Source organism: Pteropus alecto, unplaced genomic scaffold (genome assembly GCF_000325575.1).
Source record: "Pteropus alecto unplaced genomic scaffold, ASM32557v1 scaffold164, whole genome shotgun sequence".
Classification (NCBI taxonomy): Eukaryota; Metazoa; Chordata; class Mammalia; order Chiroptera; family Pteropodidae; genus Pteropus; species Pteropus alecto.
In genome coordinates, this window is record NW_006439568.1 from 13,687,860 (window position 1) to 13,695,331 (window position 7,472).

Sequence of the window (7,472 nt, forward strand, 5' to 3'; positions counted from 1 at the left end):
AAAATCTGTCACATGTGTCAACTATACACTAGGCACTCTTTTAGTTAATAGTAATTAAACTTTATAAAACTCTAAGGAAAGAATATTATTGTCTTCTTATTCAGATGAGAAATTGAAAGAAGGGGAAGTTAAATCCCTTAGGGCATAATGCTTACATATGACAGAGACAGCATTCATACCAAGCATTAATCTTATTCCATTCCATCTTCACATCTATATTTGCTATCCTTTCTTCATATTACAAATAAAGATAATCATAAGTATTGCATTGAGAATTTTTTACAAAATCTTAAAGGGTTTACATACTAAGATTTAAAACGTTTTGAATACTTAGCATAAATTTGTTCACAATCCCCCAATATAAAAATTATTTCTCTGCCTTTTGAATAATTCAAACATAAGTGTATGGCAATGCATTATTAACTCTGCACAAAAGCATACTGAATGGAATGAATGACAAAAAAGACAACTTTTTAAGGATTTTCAGATGGTGAGGGGAAAAAAATCAGAACCAGAAAATAATATTGTAAATTAAATGTCACATGGAGCTAGGGGGCAATATAAGGGCAATGGGTACTTCCAAATATAGAAAATGAACTTAGCCTACTTTATAATTTCTTTATAGCTACACAAAATCAAAGAAAGCTAATCGAAGTATTTTCTAAATAAATGAGTATAGCATTCCCAATGATTGCTATAATGTACCAGAGGAATTCTTTTCTGAGTCTGTTCTACGATTTCCTTTGTAAATGTGTCAATTTAAAAGCATTCTAATGGAAAAAATAAGTTTTATCTCTTTCCCCCTTATGCATTCAGCACGTCAGAAATAACATTTATGAAAGCATCATTTATCATACAGTACTTCACATAGAATAAAACCAAAAAAGTCTCCTCATGAAAGATGAAGGCAATGTGATAGTATTTTCTTTCCTCTACCCATAGTTCTTTCAAGAAAACTTACTGTGCCTTGCCCCAAGTGGGCGGCACATATCCTGGTTTAAAATTATATGGGTGCTGGTCATAAGGACTAACTATAAGATCTTCGATTCTTTTAAACTTCAAAACAAGTCCTAGAGTATAAAACAATTGAAAAGTGAAATGATAACTGTAGAATGCCTGCTGCCCTTTGTGAATGATGTATAAATAGAAAATCTCTGCCTAGTGCATAAAATACTGACTTCATGTAATTACAGCCATGCCAGTCAGCAGTCCATTTAGTCAGAATGCCATTAGACAAAGCTTACCTGTTTTACAAGTAATTCGGTTTGCATGAAGTTACTATATGATGGGAGGATTAGGTTTACAGTTTGAACTTATATTGTCTTATTCTTTTTTCTCAGCTAAAAGGTTTACCATTAAGTCATTCACATCCCCTATTGCTTCTTGTCCTGATTTCAAACTAGGTATAAAATTTTAATTTCTTAAAAACATTGAAATCCTAACATCCACCTACAGACTGTTACATAAAATCCATTTTCTAAAACTTATTTAAACTGTTTACAGAACTCTCATTTTGTTAATATTAAGAATCTGAAGAGTAAAAAATAAAACAGGAGACTGACCATGATATCTGTCTTGAAATGAATGTGAGGCTTTTTGTCTTCTAAAGACAGATAGGAAGTTGGATCTGCAATCTACAACCAAGAATTATTTATTGTAAAATTCTATAAATGTATGTTTATGGTTTAAGTGTTTGGGTATATCTAATTATGCTTTTAAATAAAGTATGTATAAGTAAAATGTTTCTTATAATTCTATGACAAATTTGAACTCTTTATATTGGCACACTCTATATATATGTATATAAATAAAAGTAATGATACTGATAAGAAAAAATATGTATTTGACCATAAATACATATTTATGGTCAAATTTATGGACCATAAAATGTGTGTTATATTTATAAGTAGTCATCCTTGGAGTCTATAGATTTATTAAAATTACGTGATCACTGAAATTAATTTTTATATTGTCTTGAGAATTATTTGTAACTCATAGAATTTAATGAATTTTTTAATACTAGGAAAATAATATAACTTTTATAATATGATATTTAGTTAAGGGTCACTAAGCATCAAAGACATTGTGAAAGGCAGTATCAGGGAGCATGCATTTTATTACCTTAAAATCTTATACTGCAAATTAATTTGTGACATTTCACCTTTAATTACCCACTAAGGTACAGGGATGTACATTTCTATTCTTTATCTTTTACATCCAAAAGTGGATACTGTGCTCAAGTTCAAAAACACAAAGAGCATACTGGTCTTTGTTAATGTAGGGTAGGAAAGTCTACAAACCCCACTTTTGCTCAACCAGCTGGTTCTTTGTTAGGCTCAACAGTAAGGGATGTCAGAGGAAGAGAAAAGACTGGTTTCTGTTTTCTTCCTGTTGATTTTTCAGTTTCTTCCTATTTGATTCCTATTTGATTCACTACAGTGACATAGTAGTGGATGATTCACTCCAATGACACACTGGACAATTTATTCCAGTAAGAGCATGATTCCATTTTTAAAAAAAGAATCAATACTTTAAAAACTATCCTCATCATGCATGTTCAGAGATGCCAATACTCACAAAAGACTGAATGAGATTAAATAAAGGATATATGATAATATTTAAAATGTCAGGGGCGATCCCATGGGGTCTCTCCGCTGAACTTTGAAAAAAACAGCACCAAGAGAGAAGTCTGAGTTCCACTCTCATGTGGTTTCTCCAACCTTTTAAGTTTTAATTATTCCAATCTCTTTTCTTTGTTCCACCAGCCTTAGGTGAGTAACTGCCTCTTGTGTTCACTTTTACATCCTGTCTTCAATGACAACTGTCAACTATTTTCCCATCCTTGTACATTTTTGCAACTCTTTCTACTAAGTGGAATTTATTTCCCTTCATCTTGAATCTGACTTGTTTTGACCAATAGCATTGGAAAGAAATGAGACCTGGCAACTTTATATTTGCTCTCTTGGAGTTTTGTGGCACTATATAAGAAGTCCAACTATGTCGTGTTGAAAAAAGTCAATCTAGCCAGCCCAGACATTTCAGCTACACTAACTGAGGTTCCACACATGTGGATGAGCCATTAGGATTTTTCAGTGCCAGCTGAGCTTCCAGTTATATGGAGCTGCATGAGTATCTCAGGTGAACCACTTAGAATAGGGTTGCCCAAGTGATTTGAGCCAACCCACAGAACCATGAGAAAAAAAATAAATCAAGATTGTTTTAAGTCACTAAGAAAAGGATTAGTTGGTTACATGGCAGTATGTAACTGATAAAGCATTTTTAGGTCTTCAACAGCTTCAACAGCTTCAACTTCATAATAAATGTTCTGTTAAAATAACTGTTGTGTGATTTCTGTCTCCTGACTGGAGATTGACAGATTCAAAAATAAATACTGAAACCAATAAAAATAATTTGTTAAAAAGAGATATGTTTTGCCAGTGTATCTTACATGACAAAATGGTTAATATGTTTTAAAATAATCTAATTCCAAGCCATCATGAAAATACTATAACAAGAATTTGATAATCAGGAAAATTTAAAGACTTCATTAAACAAGATGATATGATAGACTAATAGATATTTTGAAGAGCAAATTTTATTAAAGGAAATGCTTAGTATTTAACTACACAATTACCAGTTGTTCTCTTAATTGGTAGATACAGATCACTAAAATTATTAAATAGAATCAGATTTGGGTCATTTTAAATACTGTCTTCACATGAAAACAATGACATTATTATCTTACTGATGAAAGTAACTATTTCGGATTACTAATAGCATTTGTGGTTGTAAGGTAAACTATTAACTATGTCATTGTGAGATGCTATGAATGAATAATAATTATGGAAGTGAGTACAAAAGGCATGAGTTAATGAATAAACTATAAGATTTTTGAGTGTGAAATTTGATCATGTGAAGAGATCAATGAGAAATGACATTAAAAGTCTATAATTGCAGAAGGCCATAAGACGAATATTTTACTCTTGAAAGCATTTCAATAGAGGGGTTTATGATAGTAAAGAAGATTGTCCTCCAGAGACAGACACGAACGAGATTTAGCATAATTTTCATGAAATTAGGTACTCCTAAAACTATCTAGATACAGATGGAAAAGATGTTCCCAGGAACCACGTAATATCAATTTATCAGGACATTCTATCAAGGCAGAATTTTAGAATATCAAGATGAATAGCAGACCAACAAATATGAAAGAATAAGGAGTATATGAGCAAATAAAAATATGGATGGGATGAAATTCCAAATTTTACCCTCACAAGTCTTTAATAATAATCAATCTTCAATCAGGGGGAGGAGGAGGATGCACAAGACCTATAATAGCAATGGTATAACCATACGGCTTTCTTTCTCTTATCATTCAGTAAGCCTTCCTTGATGTCTTCAAGTGAAATAGTTGAAATAACTTCTAACTACTATATTCTTAACCTACACATCTTTTAAAAAAACATTTTATACTCTTGTTTAAATATATAATGCTTGAGATAAAATTCCATGCCTATTTTAATAACATTTTAAAACTAGGAATACTGTGATCTTCCTTCAGGAGTATGTATATTCACTGAATTTCTAAAGAGCAAAGAAGAGAAGTTAGAAAGGAATAGTTGATAGAGGAAGGAAGTAACTTCCACTTCTGCAAAATATTATTTTAAAAATGTGTATGTGGGCAGGCAACTGGATAAGAAACACTGTGAGCAATAAAGCTAGTAAAGTCATAGTTCTCTCTCTGCCTGTTTGACTGAAAATTTCACACCTGGAAGATCATTTCAAACAATCATGCTTTTTTATAAAATTATGTAGATAACATTTACATTGTAGCTACTCTCCGTCAGGCATTGTTCTAAATTACATATATATCATGTGAATCAATACTCAGAACAATATTATTACTTAACTACAATTATTGCTACTATTTTACAGATAAATAAATTTAAAAAAATATGTAGTAGGTAAAATCACTACAGAATTATATGGCTAATAAGTGGTATAATCAGGATTTAAAACCAAGTCATGTATATAGCTCTATGACTATACTCAAAATTATGCTGTTTTTTCTAAAACATATATGATTGAGAAAGTTTTGCAACTAAGACAATAAATCAAATTAAAAAAGTAAATGTTTTGCAACATCTAACTTGTATAACTGCCAATAAAAACCTATTTGCTTGAGTTCATTATAAATGGAGAAGAATCCTGACCATCAGAGGAAAGAATTGTCTTTTGCATGCTTATTAAAAAAATACACATGGTTATATAAACAACATAGAAAACATATATTTTACAGAGAACATACACTATTTGTGTCCAACACTGTAGGGCATCTTCTTTATAATGTAGTAATTTTCTACATTATGAGCCTGAGTTTCCTAAAGTAAAAACTAGGCAATAAGCATATCCAGACTCCTTTACTTTTCATTAAGGAGGTATAACTATCTTTGATGGTGGCAGAGATGTTATATAATTTATTAATCACTTTATTATAGTGGGAAATTTTAGTTATTCTTATGTTTGGTGTTTGTATAAGTGTTTTGGTATGTGTGTACAATATTGGTTAACATTTTAAAATCTTTCTCTTGTTTAATATTGATTAAAAATATTTGTATTTTTGTTTGTTTTTAGAAAAATATAATTATAGGTGTTGATAACAATAAAAATAATTATAATTTTGATTATTGTTTCACATTTTATGTACAATATCCCATCACAAATGGACATACAACTTTGGTTATCTATGTTTTATTTTAAAATTGTTTTTAAAAAGTACTTATTTGTTCCAACTATAACAATGGTTTTAGAATTCAAAACCTAGGAAGACCGGGTTCTGCAGACGTAAAAAAAAAAAAAAAAGAATTCAAAGATCTGAAAATGATAGAATATGCAAAGAAAATAATTTAGATACTGCAAGCTTATTCTTACATAAGTGTGATATAATTAAAATATTAAAAACATGATTTCATTCATTAACTCTTTCACAAAAGTATATTAAGTACTATTTATGTTCAAAGTTTTTTGATATGAAAAATAAAAGATAAAAAATGAACCAGAATTAAATTTTTCTTAAGGCTCCTGAACTTAGTAAATGATAATAGTTCAAAAACCACTTAATAGTTTTAAAAACAATTTTTGAAAATGTATGTATTGTTACATCACCATGAAATACGTAATTGGAAACATGTCAGTTTTTTTAGTGGACTTTTCTTAGTTCAGAAATGTCACTAAACTATTTTCTACACAAATATAATGATTAAGTAATTCTAAAAAGGGAATAATATATAGTTCCTGAAAGGAAGAAAGAGCTTAGAAAGAGCAAAAAAGAAGCAGCTATGAAAAAATAATCAGGCATCCTGTGCAAAGAATAAAAAAGAAATACTCAGAGAAAGTACTGAATTTTAAAACATAAAACTAATTGTCACAACACACCGTGCTTCCATGTAGGCTGGGAGTAATATACAACGATCCAATTAAAAGAGAAATAGGTATGTGATGTTGGGTCTTTGGGAAAATGTTTCAGCATCAGATGGATATCTCAGATGGGTACCACACTGAAGTCTGTCAAAGGCGATGTGTCTTTCTTTTTTCTCAGAATTGAAACAAACTAATTTACTATCTTGGTTATAACCTTCAAATTTTACTAGTTAAAATATATAAACTAAACATACCTAAAGCTGAAACTTTGACCAAATTATGGATTTTGCCAGAGAAGTGGAGTGTGGGAGAACTTCGTGGTTGATAAACATTTAACAAAGTAAAGAGACAACCATCCAAATGGGAAAATATATTTGCAAGCAATGACTCTGATAAAGGCCTAATATCTAAAATATAAAAAGAACTCGTGCAACTCAATAACAACAAAAAAACAAATGATCCAATCAAAAATGGGCAGAGGACTTGAACAGACACTTAGAGAATGGCCAAAAATTTATGAAAAGATGCTCAACATCACTAGCTATTAGGGAAATGCAATGAGATACCATCTCACACCTGTTAAGAATAGCTGTTATCAACAGGACAAGTAATAACAAGTTTTAAAGAAAATGTGGAGAAAAAGGAACCCTCATATACTGCTGGTGGGACTGCAAATTCGTATAGCCACTATGGAAAACAGTATGGAGGTTCCTCAAAAAACTAAGAATTTATCTACCATATGATCCAGCAATCCCTGTACTGGGTATTTACCCCAAAGAATTGAAAACCCATATCTGAAAAGATATTTGCATGTCGATGTTCACAGCAGCATTATTCACTGTGGCCAGGATACGGAAGCAACTGAAGTGTCCTACAACAGACAACTGGATAAAGAAGCTGTGGTACATATACACACTGGAATATTACTCAGCCATAAGAAGAGATGAAATACTGCCATTTGCAACAACATGGATAGACCTTGAGATAATCAAGATAAGTGAAATAAGTCAGACAGAAAAAGTTGAAAATCACATGATATCACTTACATGTGG